We start from the raw sequence: 21,529 nt of genomic DNA, 5'->3' as shown, positions 1-21,529 counted from the left end.
CTTGCAGAAAGCACTCGCTTTTCTTTTGTCTCAGGGCCCCAGTTGCGGAGACCTGTCCACAGGTTTTGCTTTTCCATTTCTCTAATATCCAGCCCCCCGTGCATCTTGTGTCTGTGCTCCGGTTGCAGATTTCTAGAGCTGGTTGTTTAGCAGTCCTGGGCTTTCACTCCCTTCCCATTTTAACTCCTTTCTTCCCGCCGGGTTTTGGGGTGGGGGAGCATTCAGTCCCGCCTGGCCATGGCTTGTATCTTACCCCCTTTGTGTAATGTTGAGTTCTCACAGATGTAGATATATCCTGGCTGTTGTACTGCATCCACTGGTGTCTCTTTTAGGAACAGTTGTATTTATTGTATTTTCATAAATATATATGTTTTGGGTAGGAGATTTCCTCTGAACTACTCATGCCACCATCTTCCTGTGATCCCCAGTACTTGTGATTTTTGATGACAAAAAGTGGATACATTGTGATTTTGCAAACCATGTGCTCTCAGGCATTAAAGGATTTAACCAGTTATTTGGGACTGGAACTTTTTTTGGTCTTGTAATCACCTTGCATCCTGCAGCAGGGTTAATATTTGAGCACGAAGAGAAGCCCTTCATGTGGTCAGCTCTCAAAAGTTGCACACACTGAGAAGGTGCAATTTTGGGGGATAACTTTTTATTTGCTAACTTTTTACTTTGATGTAATTTCAAATTCCAAGAACAGTGTAAGGATCTCTCCTATATTCTTTACTCAGATTCACATTGTCTGTTTTGCCCTATCTTATTTTCTCTTTCTTTGTGCATATGCATACTTTTTTTAACTAAATACTCTCAAATGAGAGTAAGTTGATCACACCAGGCTTGCTCCTTTACCAATCTTTATTGTACACTTCCTAAGATCAAGGACATTCTCCTAAATAACCACACTGCAACAATCAAGATCAGGAAATTTAACATTGATACAATGCTGTTATTTAGTCCACACTCCATATTCAACTCTCACAGTTGTTTCAATAATGACCTTTATAGTTATATATATTTTATGTTATATTTCATGTTATATATATTTTATGATTTTAATGTTTTTTCTTTATAGTTGTTTTTCCTAATCCAGAATTCAATTCAAGATCATGCATTGCATTTAGTTGCCATGTCTTTCCAGTCTCCTTCAATCCAAATCAGCAACTCAGCATTTCATTGTCTTTTATCACTGTTCCATGTAGGAGAGTACAGGCCAGTTTGTTAGAATGTCCCTCAATTTGGGTTTGTCTGGTGTTTCCTCATGATTGGATTCAGGTTAGAATTTTTGGCAGGAATACTATTTAAATAACATTGTGCCCATTTTGGCATCTCACATATATTGTGAGTCAGGTGACAATGTTTGTCCTAATTTTGCTAATTTTGCTAAACTTTGATGATTTGGTTAAGCTGGTGTCCTCCAGGTTTGCCAACTGTAGTCACTGTTTTTCCCTTTGGAATAAGAATGTCATTTACGGAGAGATGCTTTGAAACTATGTATATGGTCTGTTCCGTGTCAAAGTTACAACAACTTGGGATTTTTAAGTGGCCATTAAAATAGGGGCTCAATTTTGGAAATCAAGAAGGTCTATTTCTAAACTCCCTCTATAACTTCATACCTCTTTACACCTTGCATCATGCCTCCCCTTTCTCTCCCTGTATCCAACCTCTCAACCTATTCTCCCAACTGTTTTCCATCTATTCTCTATCTAACGTTTTTGGTACCTGTGAGTCTGTGCCAAATGCCCGAATTTGTGGCTACCCTCAATCTTGCCTCTCTTCCCCAACATCTAGCACATGTCAGACATAATACTACGTGTACACTTAGGGTCTAATCCTTCCCACCTGCTCCATCTTTGCTGTAAAACTTTTAAGTGTAGCAACAAGTTGAGAGAATGATTCAATAGACATCCTTATACCCTCCCTCGAGACTCAACAAGTGCAAACATTTTGCCATATTTGTTTCATCTCTTTCTTTCATTTGACATTGTAACACTTCACCCCCAATTTTTCTACATGCATCTCCTTAGAATGACAATTTTCTAAATTAACCCTCCATCTTTGACATAACATGCAAATATTTTCACTTCATTTTGTCATTTTTTTGCTTATGTTGTTAATTTCAAGCAAACTATTTTCATTTTTTGTGCAGTAGAGTTTATCAGTCTATTTTCATTGCTTCTTGATTTTAAGCCATGGTTAGACAAGCTTTCCTTGCTCTTATATTTTCAAGTAATTCACTCATACTTTATTTTAGTTCTTAATTTGTTCATGTGTGTTTGTTTAAAAAATTACACTTTTCAACGTTGTCCTCAAAATTTCTATCTAAATGAATTCCCTTTAGTAGTTATCTGATTCCCTGTCTTGAGATTCCCAGAAGCAGACATTAAGTTGAGGATTCACATATATATGATTTATTTTAAAAGTGCTCCCAGAAGAAACTAGGCAGGAAGTAGGGGAAGCAGAACAGGGAAGGTGAAGAAGCCAATGCAGAGAGCAATTTCAGGCACGGTCCCATGGAGAGTGGATTCAGCCTGCTTCCTCAGGGGAACTCTGCCAAGTAAACTATGCCTTCATGCTGGCCTGCCCTGAGGCAAGGAAGATGACCTTTTTGTTGCCTTGTCCATCAGTCACTGGCTAAAGCCTGTCCCAGACAAAGAGAGCAATCATGAGAAGAGTCTCAGGTGTAGACTTTGGAGGCAAAAGCACCCCAAAGCCAGGAGAGGGGTGTGTAGAAACAGTAAGAAAGATCTGAAGTGATTTGAGTTAGTACTAGCAATGCTTTCACCATAGCTGGCAAAACCTAAAAAGCAGAAGACTCTGGGAGGGACATAGCTGGTAATGGCAGGGAAGGAGAGAAAAGACCCCAAAGAAAGATTCACTTCTTGTCTCTGCAACCCTGTTATAGTTATCTCTCCAGAGACTTCCCCAACAAAAGCCTGTCTACGTATTCTTCCCCAACTCACTGATCCCTTTTTACCCCCACATTCTCACTTTCCCTCTTTGAGAGCACAGAACACCCCTTTCCTGAATCCCATCTGGGACTCTGGGGACAGACTGGCCCTGACTGGCGGCCTCTGCCACCTGGAGGACCCTATAAGCACACTCCAACCTTTTCAGTTAGTTGGACTCATGATACTATCTCCTAGGTCACCTATACTATCATTGGAGGCTTCTTCCCAAAATAGGAGCTGCTCTGGCCCCTATTATATCTTTCTCCTCCTACATCCTCTCATTCCAATCTTATTTAGTGGATAAGAGACCAGACCTTGAAGTCAAATTTTGGAAAATCAATTCAGTCACTTTTTAGATAGATGACTTTAGACAAGTTTCTCAGTGCCCTCGATGTCAGTTTATTCACATGCAAAAGAGAGATTACACCTACATTGCAGAGTTACTATAATGATTAAACAAAATAAATATATAAAGTCCTTGGCTTGGTGTCTGATTCCCATTAGTACTATCATTCTGGGTGTTTTTCACACTGCTGACTTCCCTCCAACTCTTTCCTCAGAGACCCTCATTCTGTTTTAAATAACTTCCCTTATATCCTCAACTACTTCACAGAGCACTATCTCCTGGCTCTCCCCAGAGCATACCTCTCCTGAAACTTCTTCTGTGGAGGATGTTGATTCTTCTACACGTACATATCCTAGTTTGTGCCTTGATCATGTCTCCTAACATTCCAATACAACTGGCAGATACAACTCCTCCATCCTGGGGCAAGAAACCCTCCCACATTGAGGCTTGTGCCAAGTGTACATTCTTCCTTCCATCCCTCTTTAACTTTGAAGTTCTCACCTGTTCCCCTCTATTCATTAAGGGCCTGGACACTAGCTCACTGTTTTCTTCCCCTCATATTCTGTTTTCATGTTGAGCAACTTCTACATCCATGGGAAGCCATCCAGCATCCTGGCCTCATGGCTGTTTTATAAAACATCTTCAACACCAAATAGTCTCCACCTGTTACTACCTCAGTGAACCACACTGGTCATCATACTCTAGGCCCTGATATCACTTGGAACAGCTCCACCTCTGAACTAATTTTCTAATGTACCCTTCTGTATCTTATCCTCTTATCCTTCCAGTCTTTTCTCTCTCTTCAGTTCTTTAACCTCACACATAGAAATCTCAAAGACATTTTATTCCCAGTCCATCAGCCCTATTTGGCTTTATGTCTTTACCTATCCAAACTTGCATTCAAACACTGTACCCTTACACTCAAAACTGAGCCATTTTCTTCCCACCACATCTCTCCTAGTCTTCAACTTTAGATCAACTGATCTTACCATTTTCCTTTGCTGCTCCCACATCTAGACTACTGAATGCTACTGCAGAAAATCACATCCTTGAATGGATTGGGCTTATCATGGATTCAGGGTCTCCAGCCTCTCCTAGACCCTCAGCATCCCTTGTTAATTTGTTCCCTCATTTCTAACCACCTTCTTCTATTTCTCTCAATGTCCACTCCACTGGCCTCAAGCATGCCATTCCTTCAGTAGACATGACCTTACCTCTTATTTCAACCAGAATTTCAAGGCTATTAGATGCTTAACTTCCATAAATTCCCCACCCCATATACCTATGAGTCATTTTTACCTGCACCTACCTTCAGGTTTGGTCATTAATATTAAAGAAAGAGAAAGTAAGCTATGGAAACTGTCCTTTCTCCTGCTGAAGTCAATTTCCTCCATATTCCCCTTATCTACAGATCCAAGGCCTTAGCACACTAATAGCTCACTATTTCATCTCTATTTGCAACTTCTCTCTTCTTTGAGATATCTTCCAATAACACTTCCACTAAATCTTCCAATAACACTATATCCTCCTCTTGCCTTAACCCTATCTTTCCCTTTCTTTTCATAGCCAAGATGCTGAAAAACAATATAGACTACTGCTGTCCTTTCTTTCTTACTTCCTGTATGTGCTCTAATCCCCTCTAGCCAGGTTTCAGCCTCCACAATCCACAAAGACTGACCTGCCTGAGCTCACCAGTGGTCTCATGACTACCAAATCCATTGACTGCTTTTCAGAGTTGTCATGAACTTTCTGAAACATGAAACTGCTTGTATTAAATCTCTTTCCTCCCTTGACTTCTACTGTGCCACTCTTTTCTACTTCCCTTACTTTATCCATTATCCCTCCTTTTTCAAGTTATGTTCAAAGGCTCTTCTTCCCTTATACTTCCTTAACTCTACATGCTCTTTCCAATATGGTTCATCAACAATCATGGCTTCAGTTACCATCTTCATATATACTCATATCCCAAATATGCATCTCCATTCAGGCCTTTCTCCTAAACTCTATGACATATATATCTGATTCCATATAGCTAAATATCTTAAATATCCCAAAAGCACCCTAAATTCATCATGCTCAAAATCAAACCCATGCTTTATCTTAAAATCTGATTCTCCACAGATTCAATACAATCCCTATCAAAATTCCAGTGACCTTTGTTTTATCCAAATGGAGACGCCAACCCTCAAATGTATATGATATTGCAAGGGGCCCTGGATAGCCAAAACAACCTAGAAAAAGAATAACAAAGTTGGAAAACTTGTATTTCCCAATTTCAAACCTTACTACAAAGCTATAGTAATGAAAACAGTCTGTATATATAGGCCAATGGAATAGAATTGAGAGCCCAGGAAAAACCCATACCTTTAAGGCAAATTGATTTTCAATAAGGGTGCCAGGACCATTTAATGGAAAAGTAATAATCTCTTCATCAAATGATGTTGGGAAAACTGGATATCCACATAAAAAGAATATAACTGGACAACTACTTCACACGTTATACCAAAGTTAACTCAAAATGGATCAAAGGCCCAAATATGAGAGTTAAACTATACAACTCTTAGAAGAAACTGTGGGATAAGTCTTTATGAACTTGGATTTATGTAGGACAAAATCTTAGGCATGACAAAAACATAAGGAGCAAAAGAAAAACTTTTATTCATCAAAGTTATTATCAAGAGAAAAAATGACAACCCACAAAATGAGAAGAATATTTGTAAATCATATATCTGATTAGAGTCTAGTATTTAAAATATACAATGAACCCTTGCATCTCAAGAACAATAGGAAAAACAACGCAGTTTTAAAAGTGGACAAATGATTTGAAGATTCACTTCTCTAAAGAAGATATACAACTTGTCAATAAGCACATGAAAAAATGCTCAACAATACTAGTCATTAGGGAAATGTAAATAAAAAACAATGAGATATCACTTCATACCTATTAGGATGGCTATAACAAAAATAAATGGAAAATAATGAATGTTGGTGAAAATGTGGAGTGGAGTGGAATGCGGAAAATGGGAAACTTCATACACTCCTGGTGGGGATGTGAATGTACTGTCACTGTGAAAAATATTTTGACAGTTCTTTAAAATGTTAAACATAGAGTTACCACATGACCTATCAACTCTTCTTGGTGTATAGCCAAAAGAATTGAAAACAGATAACAAATACATGTATATTCTTGTTCATAGGAGACTATTCACAATAGCTAAAAGGTGGAAACTGATGTCCATCAATGGATGAATGGATAAACAAATTATGGTATATACATGCAAGAAAATATTATTCAGCTATTAAAAAGAATGAAATACTCATACATGCTGCAATGTAAATGACTCATGAAAATACTATGTTAAGTGAAAAAAGCCAAACGTGAAAGTTCATATATTGTATGATTCCATTTATATGAAATATCCAGAATGGGTAAATCCATTAAGACAGAACACAGATTGATGGTTTCCAGGGGCTGGAGGAGTAGGGGATGGAGAGAAACTGCTTAATGGGCACAGGGTTTTATTTTGTGATGATAGAAATGTTTTGTAATTAGATGGAGGTGGTAGTTACACAACACTGTAAATGTCCTAAATGCCACTGAATTGTTCACTTTAAAATGGTTAATTTTGTTATGTGAATTTTGCCCCAATAATTTTTTTAAAACCTGCTTTTCGGATCATGGGAAGATGGCGGCGTGAGTAGCTCATAGGAAATCTCCTCCCCAAAACATATATATTTATGAAAATACAATAAATACAACTATTGCTAAAACAGACACCAGTGGATGCAGTACAACAGCCAGTATACATCTACATCTGCGAGAACGCAGCATCACACGAAGGGGGTAAAATACAAGCTGCAGCCAGGCGGGACCTGAATGCTCCCCACCCCAAAACCTGGCGGGAAGAAAGGAGTCGGAATGGGGAGGGAGTGAAAGCCCAGGACTGCTAAACAACCAGCTCTAGAAATCCGCACCCAAAACGCAGACACAAGGTGCACAGAGTGCTGGATATTAGAGAAATGGAAAAGCAAAACCTGTGGGCAGGTCCCTGCAACAGGCACCCCTGAGACAAAAGAAAAGCAAGTGCTTTCTGCAAGTCTTAAAGAGACAGGGACCCCATAGCTGGATGAAGTTGTCGCGGCACACATAGCCAGCAGCTGGGAATCTCGGGGAAACTTAGGTGCCCTAAACCCCAGGAAGGCAGTGCAGCTCTGAAGCCCCTCACAGCACTAAGCAGCCTGCCAGTCGTTCCTCCAACTGGCGCAGACCCCGACACACCAACCCAATAGCGGGAGAGTGGCAGCACGTGCCAGGAATGGCAGTGCTGGAAGGGACTGAGAGCAGATCCGTGCACCAACGGCACCAGAGGAGATGAGGAGAGGCTTGTGAGAGCCCGCAGTGGTGCGACCAAACAGCCCAGGCACAGCTCGCACGCACCGGTGGCAGGGGAGCCAGAGGAGCCTGGTAGAGGCCCGTGCGCACCTGCAGCAGAGCCAGAGGGAGCAGGCGCACACCCAGCAGCCGACTGGAATCTCACCCCAAGGCACAGCTGCCTGGGTCACACCCAAAGGCCACTGCTGGCACAGAGCTGCCCGGCAGGGTCGCCGCTAGCATGGAGGAGCCCACCTGGCATGTCTGCCACTCCCTGCAGGGCTCCGTGCTGCTCTGACGGACATCCTCACCCACAGCAGCTTAGGGGACTAACCCGGTGACTGCTCCAGGAGTGTGGGTAACCATCACAGGCAGCAGAGAAGGGCAAGGCATCCAGCAGGCAGGAAAGGACTTTCTTCTCCCAGCTGACATACTTGCAACCTGCCTACAGCCACAGCTATCACCATGAAAAGGCAAAAAAATTTGGTCCAGTCCAAGATAGTTCAAACAACACCTGAGAAAGGATCTGCAGAGGCAGACTTAACCAGTCTCCCTCAAAAAGAATTCAAAATAAAAATCATAAGCATACTGACAGAGCTGCAGAGAAATATGCAAAAGCTAAGGGATGAAGTCTGGAGGGCGATTATAGACATCTGGAGGGAGATTACAGACGTCAGGAGGGAGATTAAGGAGTGAAACAAACTCTGGAAGGATTTATAAGCAGAATGGATAAGATGCAAGAGACCATTGATGGAATTGAACCCAGAGAACAGGAACACATAGAAGCTGATGCAGAGAGAGATAAAAGGATCTCCAAGAATGAAACAATATTAAGAGAACTGTGTGACCAATCCAAAAGGAACAATATCCGCATTATACCGGTACCAGAGGAAGAAGAGAGAGAAAAGGGGATAGAAAGTGTTTTTGAAGAAATAATAGCTGAGAACTTCCCCAAACTGGGGGAGGAAATAGTTGCTCAGACTACAGAGTCACACAGAACTCCCAAGAGATGGGATCCAAAGAGGACAACACCAAGACACATAATAATTAAAATGACAAAGATCAAGGACAAGGACAGAGTATTACAGGCAGCCAGAGAGAGAAAAAAGATCACCTAAAAAGGAAAACCCGTGAGGCTATCATCAGACTTCTCAACAGAAACCTTACAGGCGAGAAGAGAATGGCATGATACATTTAATGTAATGAAACAGAAGGGCCTTGAACCAAGGATACTGTACCCAGCACGATTATCATTTAAATATGAAGGAGGGATTAAACAATTCCCAGACAAGCAAAACTTGAGGGAATTTGCCTCCCACAAACCAGCTCTACAGGGTATCTTAGAGGGACTGCTCTAAAAAGAGTACAGAACAAAACACCCAACATATGAAGAATGGAGGAGGAGGAAAAAGAAGGGAAATAAATAATCATCAGACTGTATTTATAACAGCTCAATAAGCGAGTGAGGTCAGACAGTAAGGTAGTAAACAAGCTAAACATGAACCTTTGGTAACCAAAAATCTAAAGCCTGCAGTGGCAATAAATACATATCTTTCAATAATCACCATAAATGTAAATGGACTGAATGCATCCATCAAAAGATACAAAGTAAAAGAGTGGATAAAAAAGCAAGACCCATCTATATGCTGCTTACAAGAGACTCACCTCAAACCCAAAGACATGCACAGATTAAAAGTCAAGGGATGGAGAAAGAAATTTCATGCAAACAACAGAGAGAAAAAAGCAGGTGTTGCAATACTAGTATCAGACAAAATAGACTTCAAAATAAAGAAAGTAACAAGAGATAAAGAAGGGCATTACATAATGATAAAGGACTCAGTCCAACAAGAGGATATAACCATTATAAACATATATGCACCCAATACAGAAGCACCAATATATGTGAAACAAATACTAACAGAATTAAAGGAGGAAATGGAATGCAATGCATTCATTTTGGGAGACTTTAACACACCACTCACTCCAAAGGACAGATCCACCAGACAGAAAATAAGTAAGGACACAGAGGTACTGAACAACACACTAGAACAGATGGACCTAATAGACATCTATAGAACTCTACATCCAAAAGCAACAGGATACACATTCTTCTCAAATGCACATGGAACATTCTCCAGAATAGACCACATACTAGGCCACAAAAAGAGCCTCAGTAAATCCCAAAACATTGAAATCCTACCAAACAACTTTTCAGACCACAAAGGTATAAAACTAGAAATAAATTGTACAAAGAAAGCAAAAAGGCTCACAAACACATGGAGGCTTAACAACACGCTTCTAAATAGTCAATGGATCAATGACCAAATTAAAATGGAGATCCAGCAATATATGGAAACAAATGACAACAACAACACAAAGCCCCAACTTCTGTGGGATGCAGCAAAAGCAGTCTTAAGAGGAAAGTATATAGCAATCCAGGCATATTTAAAGAAGGAAGAACAACCCCAAATGAATAGTCTAATGTCACAATTATTGAAATAGGAAAAAGAAGAACAAATGAGGCCTAAGGTCAGCAGACGGAGGGACATAATAAAGATCAGAGAAGAAATAAATAAAATTGAGAAGAATAAAACAATAGAAAAAAATCAATGAAACCAAGAGCTGGTTCTTCGAGAAAATAAACAAAATAGATAAGCCTCTAGAAAGACTTATTACAAGAAAAAGAGAATCAACACACATCAACAGAATCAGAAACGAGAAAGGAAAAATCACGACGGACCCCATAGAAAAAAAAAGAATTATTAGAGAATACTATGAAAACCTATATGCTAACAAGCTGGAAAACCTACGAGAAATGGACAACTTCCTAGAAAAATACAACCTTCCAAGACTGACCCAGAAAGAAACAGAAAATCTTAACAGACCAATTACCAGCAACGAAATTGAATCAGTTGTCAAAAACTACCCAAGAACAAAATCCCCAAGCCAGTTGCATTTACCTCGGAATTTCATCAGACATACAGAGAGGACATAATACCCATTGTCCTTAAAGTTTTCCAAAAAATAGAAGAGGAGGGAATACTCCCAAACTCATTCTATGAAGCCAACATCACCCTAATACCAAAACCAGGCAAAGACCCCACCAAAAAAGAAAACTACAGACCAATATCCCTGATGAACGTAGACGCAAAAATACTCAACAAAATATTAGCAAACCGAATTCAAAAATACATCAAGAGGATCATACACCATGACCAAGTGGGATTCATCCCAGGGATGCAAGGATGGAACAACTTTCGAAAATCCATCAACATCATCCACCACATCAACAAAAAGAAAGACAAAAACCACATGATCATCTCCATAGATGCTGAAAAAGCATTTGACAAAATTCAACATATGTTCATGACAAAAACTCTCAACAAAATGGGCATAGAGGGCAAGTACCTCAACATAATAAAAGCCATATATGATAAACCCACAGCTAACATCATATTGAACAGCGAGAGGCCGAAACCTTTTCCTCTGAGATCGGGAAAAGGACTGGGATGCCCACTCTCCCCACTGTTATTCAACGTGGTACTGGAGGTCCTAGCCTCAGAAATCAGACAAAACAAAGAAATACAAGGAATCCAGATTGGTAAAGAAGAAGTCAAACTGTCACTATTTGCAGATCACATGATATTGTACATAAAAACACCCTAAAGACTCCACTCCAATGCTAGTAGAAGTAATATCGGAATTCAGCAAAGTTGCAGGATACAAAATTAACACACAGAAATCTGTATCTTTCCTATACACTAACAATGAACTAATAGAAAGAAAAATCAGGAAAACAATTCCATTCACAAAGCATCAAAAAGAATAAAATACCTAGGAAGAGACCTAACCAAGGAAGTGAAAGACCTATACCCTGAAAACTACAAGACACTCTTAAGAGAAATTAAAGAGGACGCTAACAAATGGAAACTCATCCCATGCTCCTGGTTAGGAAGAATTAATGTTGTTAAAATGGCCATCCTGTCCAAAGCAATATACAGATTCGATGCAATCCCTATCAAATTACCAACAGCATTCTTCAATGAACTAGAACAGATAATTCAAAAATTTATATGGAACCGTCAAAGATCCGGAACAGCCAAAGCAATCCTGAGAAGGGGGAATAAAGTGGGAGGGACCTTGCTCCCCAACTTCAAGCTCTACTACAAAACCACAGTAATCAAGACAATTTGGTACTGGCACAAGAACAGAGCCACAGACCAGTGGAACAGAATAGGGACTCCAGACATTAACCCAAACATATGTGGCCAATTAATATACGATAAAGTTGCCATGGACATACAATGGGGAATTGGCAGTCTCTTCAGCAGATGGTGCTGGCAAACTGGACAGCTACATGTAAGAGAATGAAACTGGATCACTGTCTAACCCCATACACAAAAGTAAATTCGAAATGGATCAAAGACCTGAATGTAAGTCATGAAACCATAAAACTCTTAGAAAAAAACATTGGCAAAAATCTCATGGACATAAACATGAGTAACTTCTTCATGAACATATCTCCTCAGGCAAGGGAAACAAAGGCAAAAATGAACAAGAGGGGCTATATCAAGCCAAAAAGCTTCCATATAGCAAAGAACACCATCAATAGATCCAAAAGTTATCCTACAGTATGGGTGAACATATTCATAAATGACAGATCCGATAAAGGATTGACATCCAAAATATGTAAAGAGCTCACACGCCTCAAACAAAAAGCAAATAATCCAATTAAAAAATGGGCAGAGGAGCTGAATAGACAGTTCTCTAAAGAAGAAATCCAGATGGCCAACAGGCACATGAAAAGATGCTCCACATCGCTAATCATCAGAGAAATGCAAATTAAAACCACAATAAGATATCACCTCATTCCAGTAAGGATTGCCATCATCGAAAAGACAAACAACAACAAATTTTGGCGAGGTTGTGGAGAAGGGGGAACCCTCCTACACTGCTGGTGGGAATGTAAATTAGTTCAACCATTGTCTAAAGCAGTATGGAGGTTCCTCAGAGTGCTCAAAATAGAAATACCATTTGACCCAGGAATTCCACTTCTAGGAATTTACCCTAAGAATGCAGCACTCCAGTTTGAAAAAGACAGATGCACCCCTATGTTTATTTCTGCACTCTTTACAATAGCCAAGATATGGAAGCAATCTAAATGTCCATCAGTAGATGAATGGGTAAAGAAGAGGTGGTACATATACACAATGGAATATTACTTAGTCATAAGAAAAAAACAGATCCTAGCATTTGCAACAACATGGATGGAGCTAGAGGGTATTATGTTCAGTGAAATAAGCCAGGTGGAGAAAGACAAGTACCAAATGATTTCACTCATATGTGGAGTAAAGAAAGAAGGAAATCTGAAAGAACAAAGCAGCAGCAGAATCACAGAACCCAAGAATGGACTAATTGTTACCAATGGGAAAGGGACTGGGGTGGATGGGAGGGAAGGGTGGAATAAGGGTGGGGAAAAAGGAAGAGGGCATTGCGATTAGCATGTGTAGTGTGTTGGGGGTATGGGGAGGGCTGTGCAACACAGAGAAGACAAGTAGTGATTTTATAGCATCTTACTACGCTGATGGACAGTGACTGTGAAGGGGTATGTGGGGGGGACTTTGTGAAGGGGGGAGCCTAGTAAACATAATGTTCTTCATGTAGTTGTAGATTACTGATAACAAAAAAAAAAACCCTGATTTTCTTCCTCTACTTCTCCTAAACTTAATTGATAGCACCACTATTTAATCATTCATCCAAATTGTAAGTCTGGGAATAATTTTGAATATCTCATTGTGCTTGCAGATAACATTCTATTAATGGTCCTATATTCATTGAATTTCTTGACTTTTTTTTCCTACAGTCCATTTACTGGCAGTATCTTGGTTCAGGCCATACACTACTATAATAGTGTCCCAACTAGTTTTCTTTTCTTGAAATTTCACCCCTTTAAGCCCCTCCCCCTTTACATAGCAAGAAGAATTAGGTAGGATAGGGAATCTCAAGTCTTAGAGTGCATCAGAATTATCTGGAAGATTTGTTAAAACATAGATTGATGGGCCCTAAGCTCAGAGTTTCTGATTCAGTAAAGCCCTAGATTTTGCATTTCTAACAGGCTCCCATTTAATGCTGGTGTTTCTGGCCTAGAGGACCACCCTTTGAGAACCACTGATCTATGACTTTATTGACTGATTACTTTCCAGTTTAAAATCCTCTTGTCCTTATCCTAACACACTCCAGGGTCTGGCCCATGTGCATCTCTCCAACTTCAACATTCTTTATGGTCCATCCTTATGATATCCATTTTAATAGACGATTTCAACACTTTTTCTTCCATGAAGCTATATCATTTAGGGCTCTTTGTAAGCAACTATAGTAAACTTGGTTTTATTTATGGAAAAAATAAAATTTATTAGAACTGTATCACAGACAGAATAGGAAGGTGTGGTGTACCAGATTCAGAAATAGACAAGAATTAGGACAGATCAGGAATCCAGGAAGCATGGATTAGAATATGACCATCTGGCCTAGGAGGTAGTTCTGGAATAAATGAAATTTATCTGTTTTCAGATCCTTGAATTTCTCAAGATGCAAAATCCATGGAGAAAGCCTGAGTGTTTCAGCTTGGGTTATATACAGGCCTCTTGGTAAAGGAAAGCACAGTTATCTAGACTCACAATCACACTGAAACAGCACACAGTGGATAAAGATAATTTCCCCGAAGCAAATAAGGCTGTGGTTACCAGATTAGGGTGAATTAACTACGTCTCAGGGACAGAAAGCAATAACACCCACCACCATTTCCTTCCTTGTGTGCTACTGTACATTGTACAAACTTCCATATTACTTAGGACTTTTAGCAATTTTTGTGTGTTTTTCCACCCTACTGGACCATGAGTTCCTTGGCAACAGGGACCATGTTTCTTTGTTTTCTATTTCTAGAATTTAGCATAGCATGTGGCATTAAGCAGATGCTCAACAAATATATGTTGGATGGATAAAGAGATGATCAAAGAAATGAAATTGAATGGATCCAAGACACATGAATTACAGATGAGAAGGTAAACCAAGCACCAAAATGAGGGGAAGAGAAAAGAGTGCAGTGGTTTGGGTGGGTCATCAGATGCTGGAAATACGCAGAAAGCTGCTCCTGGACATGACAAAGGAGAAAAGTCACCTTGAGCTAGAAAAAGCTTGCTGTTTCCTCCCAGGACCAGAAATGTTCAGGAATAGAGAGAATATAATTTTTTAACAACTTAATTAAAGTATACTGACATACAATGCACTTTGCATATTTATAATGTACAATTTCACATGTTTTGACACATGTATAAGCCTCTGAAATAATCACCACAATGAAGGTAATGAGCATGTCCATCACCCTGAAAGGTTTCCTAATGTTCCTTTTAAACCCTTCCTTCCAATCTCTCCCAGGATACCTTATCCACAGTACTTTCTGCCACTATGGATTAGTTTATATTTTCTAGTAGTTTTTACAAAAGAACTGAGAGGGTATGTAATTTTTGTCTTGTTTCTTTTCTTAAGTGTAGTTATTCTGAGATTTGATCCTGTCATTGTGAATATTAATAGTTCACTCTATTTTATTGTTGAGTAGTATTCCAAAGTACTGATATATTACAGTTCACATGTCTGCCCACTTGCTCATGAGTATTTGAGTTATTTCCAATTTGGGGCTATTACAAATGAACTTGTTGGGAGCATTCATGTATAAGACTTTGTGAAGACATATGCATTTCTTTTTCTTGAATCAGTAACTAGCTGTGTGATGGCTAAGTTATATAATGGTTCTTAAAGTTTTGTAACTTTAAAAAAACTGGTAGAATTACATTTCTGGCATGACAGCATGAGGGGCTTTGTGGTTGTGCTTCCCAGTGAAACTGGTGAAAATCATTTTTAAAACAACCATTTAAAATCTCTGGAAATTTTTCTTGGTGTATACAACAAATGATGAAATATTTATTCAAGAAAATCTACTAAAGCTCAGTAAGAAATGCAAGAGTCTGTTATATTTGAACCAAAACCTGTACCTTCCTTTCCCCATCTCAGCTCAGTAAAATGGAAATTATACTTCAGACTTTCAACAGACAGGGATCCTTCTCTCTCCAACTCCCAGATGGAGGGCTAACTTCCCAGGAGGGGCAGGATGTCAGCATTTCTCATCTTTCCTCCAGCTACCTGTTGCTGAAATAAAGAATAGAAAATATATCATGCAAACAGCAACCAAAAGAAAGTGAAGTAGCTGTAGTACTATCAGACAAAATAGACATTAAAACAACAGCAAAAATTACTACAGATAAATAAGGACATTTTATAAACATTAAAGGATCAATCCAGCTGGAAGATATAACAATTATAAGTATATATGCACCTAACAACAAAAACGCCCCAAAATACCTGAAGTGAATATTGACAGAATTAAAAGGAAACTTCAATAAACCACCTTCAATAATAGATAGAACAGCCAGGCAGAAAATCAAGGAAACAGATAATACAATAAGTCAACTATACCTAGCAGACATCTATAAAAACTCCACCCCCAAATTCCAGAATATACATTCTTATCAAGTACACATGGAATATTCTCCAGAATAGACTGTATAACAAACCTAAATACATTTAAAAGAGCAGAAATAATCAAACTATGTTCTCAAACCAATAATGAATTAAAAACCAATAATAGAAAGGGAAACCTACAAATATGTGGAAATTAAACAACACATTCATAAATAACTGGTGAGTCACAGAAAAAAATTGCAGAGGAAATTTGGAAATAATTCGACATGAATGAAAATGAAGACACAACATAACAGAACTTATGGGACATAGCTAAGGCAGTGCTTATTGGGAAATTAATAGCTATAAAATATCTATATAAAAAATAAGAAATATCCAAATCACTAACTTTCCACCTTAAGACACCTGAAAATGAGAACAAACTAAAGCTAAAGTGAAAAGAAGGAAGGAATTAGAGATTAGAGCAGAATTTAGTGAAGTAGGAAATAAAAAATAAATCAATGAAAATTAATAAATGACAAACCTTCAGCAAGACTAACCAAGAGAAAAGAAAGAAGACTCAAATTACTAGAATCAGAAATGAAAAAGGAGACATTCCTGTTGACCTTACAGACATAGAAAGGATTATAAATACAAAGAGCAATTACATGACAAATTAGACAACAAAAATTAAACAAAATGGACAAATTCCTAGAAAGTCTCACACTACCAAATGTGACTCAAGAAGAAACAGATAATCTGAATAGATGTATAACAATTAGACATATTGAGTTAGTCATCAAAACACTACCTTCAAAGAAACTTCCAAGTGGCTTTACTGCTGAATTCTACTAAACATTTAAAGAAAATGAATGCCAATTCTTCACAAACTCTTTTAAGAAATAGAAGAGGAACATTCCCCAACTCATTTTATGAAACTATTCTTACCTTAATATCAAAACCAGAAGAATACATCACAAGATAACTACAGACCAATATCTTATGAATAAAGATGCAAAAATCTACAGTAACATAACAGCAAAGCAAGTTTAGCCACATATAAGGAGGATTATACAATATGACTAAATGGGATACCAGGACGCAAAGTTGGCTTAAAATCCAAAAAATCAATTAATGTAATATATCACATCAATAAAATAATAACAAGTAATCATCTCAGTAGAAGCAGAAAAGTATTTTATAAAATCCAATACTCATTAGTGGCAAAAACACTCAAGAAGGTAGGGAAAGATACGAATGTCCTCACCCTGATAAAGGGCATGTATGAAAACCCAGTGAGACACCACTTCACATCCACTAGAATGGCTGTCATCAAAAAGTAAAAAAATAACCAGTGTTGGCATGAATGTGTAGAAATTAAGCCCTTTGTACACTGTTGGTGGGAATGTAAAATAATGCAGTTACTTTAAAAAACAGTCTGGTAGTTCCTCAAACAATTAAACATGCATGTAATCAAACAGTTAAATTGACAAATTACACTCCTAAGTACATACCCAAGAGAAATGAAAACATATGTCCACTTAAAAACTTGTACACAAGTTTGTGTTCAATTATGTACACATAATTGAAAAAGGCATTGTTTTTAAATTTCAATTTCTGGCTTTTGTTGCAGGTATCAATTGATTTTTGCATATTGATATTATGTCCTGTAACCTTGTTAAACTCACTTACTAGTTCTTGAAGTATTTTTAATTTCATAAGATTTTCTTCATAGATGACCACAACGTTTACAAATATTGTTTAACTTCTTACTTTCCTATTTGAATACTCATTTAGGATGAATACATGTTTAGGACTGTTGTATTCTCTTGATGAATTGACCCATTTATCATTATGTCTATCCCTGGTAATATTATTTCTTCTGAAATCTACCTTGTCTGATATTAATATATTCACTCAAGCTTTATTTTGGTTAGTGTTCGAATGGTATAACTTTTTTAAATTCATTTTATTATCATTAATCTACAATTACATGAAGAACATTATGGTTATTAGACTCCCCCCTTCACCAAGTCCACCCTAACAAACCCCATTACAGTCACTGTCCATCAGCATAGTAAGATGCTGTAGACTCACTACTTGTCTTCTCTGTGTTGCACAGCCCTCCCCGTGCCCGCCGCACATGATACATGCTAACCGTAAGGCCCCTTTCTATTTCCCTGCCCTTAAACCTCCCTTCTCACCCCTACTGCCCAGTCCCTTTCCCTTTGGTAACCGTTATTCCATTCTTGGGTTCTGTGATTCTGCTGCTGTTTTGTTCCTTCAGTTTTTCTTTGTTCTTATACTCCACGTATGAGTGATATCATTTGGTACTTGTCTTTCTCTGCCTGGCTTATTTCAATGAGCATAATACCCTCTAGCTCCATCCATGTTGTTGCAAATGGTGGGATCTGTTTTTTTCTTATGGCAGAGTAATACTCCATTGTGTATATGTACCACATCTTCTTTAGAGATTCATCTACTGATGGACATTTAGGTTGCTTCCATTTCTTGACTACTGTAAATAGTACTACGATAAACATAGGGGTGCACCTGTCTTTTACAAACTGGAGTGCTGCATTCTTAGGGTAAATTCCTAGAAGTGGAATTCCTGGGTCAAATGGCATTTCTGTTTTGAGCTTTTTGAGGAACCTCCATACTGCTTACCACAGTGGTTGAACTAATTTGCATTCCCATCAGCAGTGTAGGAGGGTTCCCCTTTCTCCACAACTTCGCCAACATTTGTTGTTGTTTGTCTCTTTGATGATGGCGATCCTTACTGGTATGAGGTGATATCTCATTGTGGTTCTATTTGCATTTCTCTGATGACTAGCGATGTGGAGCATCTTTTCATGTGTCTGTTAGCCATCTGAATTTCTTCTTTGGAGAACTGTCTGTACAGCTCCTCTGCCCATTTTTAATTGGATTATTTGCTTTTTGTTTGTTGAGGCATGTGAGCTCGTAACATATTTTGGATGTCAACCCTTTATCAGATCTGTCATTTATGAATATATTCTCCCATACTGTAGGTTAGCTTTTTGTCCTATTGATGGTGTCCTTTGCTGTATAGAAGCTTTTCAGCTTGATATAGTCCACGTGTTCATTTTTGCTTTTGTTTCCCTTGCCCAGGGAGATATGTTCATGAAGAAGTCGCTCATGTTTAAGTCCAAGAGAATTTTGCCTATATTGTTTTCTAAGAGTTTTATGGTTTCATGGCTTACATTCAGGTCTTTGATCCATTTCGAATTTACTTTTGTGTATGGGGTTAGACAGTGATCCACTTTCATTCTCTTACATGTAGCTGTCCAGTTTTGCCAGCACCATCTGTTGAAGAGACTGTCATTTCCCCACTGTATGTCCATGGCTCCTTTATCGTATATTAATTGGCCTTATATGTTTAGGTTAATGTCTGGAGTCTCTATTCTGTTCCACTGGTCTGTGGCTCTGTTCTTGTGCCAGTACCAAATTGTCTTGATTAATGTGGCTTTGCAGTAGAGCTTGAATTTGGAGAGCGAGATCCCCCACACTTTATTCTTCCTTCTCAGGATTGCTTCGGCTATTCGGGATCTTTGGTGTTTCCATTTGAATTTTTGAACTATTTGTTCCAGTTCATTGAAGAATGCTGTTGGTAATTTGATAGGGATTGCATCAAATCTGTATATTGCTTTGGACAGGATGGCCATTTTGACGATATTAATTCTTCCTAGCCAGGAGCATGGGATGAGTTTCCAATTGTTAGTGTCCTCTTTAATTTCTCTTAAGAGTGTCTTGTAGTTTTCAGGGTATAGGTCTTTCACTTCCTTGGTTAGGTCTCTTCCTAGGTATTTTATTCTTTTTGATGCTATTGTGAATGGAATTGTTTTACTGATTTCTCTTTCTATTAGTTCATTGTTAGTGTATAGGAAAGCTACAGATTTCTGTGTGTTAATTTTGTATCCTGCAACTTTGCTGAATTCTGATATCAGTTCTAGTAGTTTTGCAGTGGAGTCTTTAGGGTTTTTTATGTACAATATCATGTCATCTGCAAATAGTGACAGTTTGACATCTACTTTACCAATCTGGATTCCTTTTACTTCTTTGTTTTGTCTAATTGCCCTGGCTAGGACCTCCAGTACTATGTTAAATTACAGTGGGGAGAGTAGGCATCCCTGTCTTGTTCCCGATCTCAGAGGAAAAGCTTTCAGCCTCTCGCTGTTCAGTATGATGTTAGCTGTGGGCTTATCATATATGGCCATTATTATGTTGAGGTACTTGCCCTCTATACCCATTTTGCTGAGAGTTTTAATCATGAATGGATGTTGAATTTTGTTGAATGCTTTTTCAGCATCTATGGAGATGATCATGTAGTTTTTGTCCTTCTTTTTGTTGATGTGGTGGATGATGTTGATGCATTTTCGAATGTTGTACCATCCTTGCATCCCTGGGATGAATCCCACTTGGTCATGGTGTATGATCCTCTTGATGTATTTTTGAATTCGGTTTGCTAATATTTTGTTGAGTATTTTTGCGTCTACGTTCATCAGAGATATTGGTCTGTAGTTTTCTTTTTTGGTGGGGCTTTGCCTGGTTTGGCATTAGGGTGATGTTGGCTTCATAGAATGAGTTTGGGAGTATTCCCTCCTCTTCTATTTTTGGAAAACTTTAAGGAGAATGGTAATTATATCTTCTCTGTATGTCTGATAAAATTCCAAGGGAAATCCGTCTGGCCCAAGGGTTTTCTTCTTGGGTAGTTTTTTGATTACTGCTTCAATTTCTTTGCTGATAATTGGTTTGTTTAGATTTTGTGTTTCTTCCTTGGTTAGTCTTGGAAGCTTGTATTTTTCTAGGAAGTTGTCCATTTCTTCTAGGTTTTCCAGGTTCTTAGTATATAGATTTTCATAGTAGTCTCTAATAATTCTTTGTATTTCTGTTGGGTCCGTCGTGATGCTTCCTTTCTCGTTTCTGATTCTGTTGATGTGTGTTGATTCTCTTTTTCTCTTAATAAGTTTGGCTAGAGGCTTATGTATTTTGTTTATTTTCTCAAAGAACCAGCTCTTGGTTTCATTGATTTTTTTCTATTGTTTTATTCTTCTCAATTTTATTTATTTCTCCTCTCATCTTTATTATGTCCCTCCTTCTCCTGACCTTAGGCCTCATTTGTTCTTCTTTTTCCAATTTCGATGATTGTGACATTAGACTATTCGTTTGGGATTTTTCTTCCTTCTTTAAATATGCCTGGATTGCTATATACTTTCCTCTTAAGACTGCTTTTGCTGCAGCCCACAGAAGTTGGGGCTTTGTGTTGTTCTTGTCATTTATTTCCATATATTGCGGGATCTCCATTTTAATTTTTTTAGTTGTTCC

The sequence above is a fragment of the Manis pentadactyla genome, chromosome X (genome assembly GCF_030020395.1).
Source record: "Manis pentadactyla isolate mManPen7 chromosome X, mManPen7.hap1, whole genome shotgun sequence".
In the NCBI taxonomy this organism is placed as follows: Eukaryota; Metazoa; Chordata; class Mammalia; order Pholidota; family Manidae; genus Manis; species Manis pentadactyla.
The sequence above is the reverse complement of the archived record's forward strand: the minus strand, read 5'-3'. Positions refer to the sequence as shown.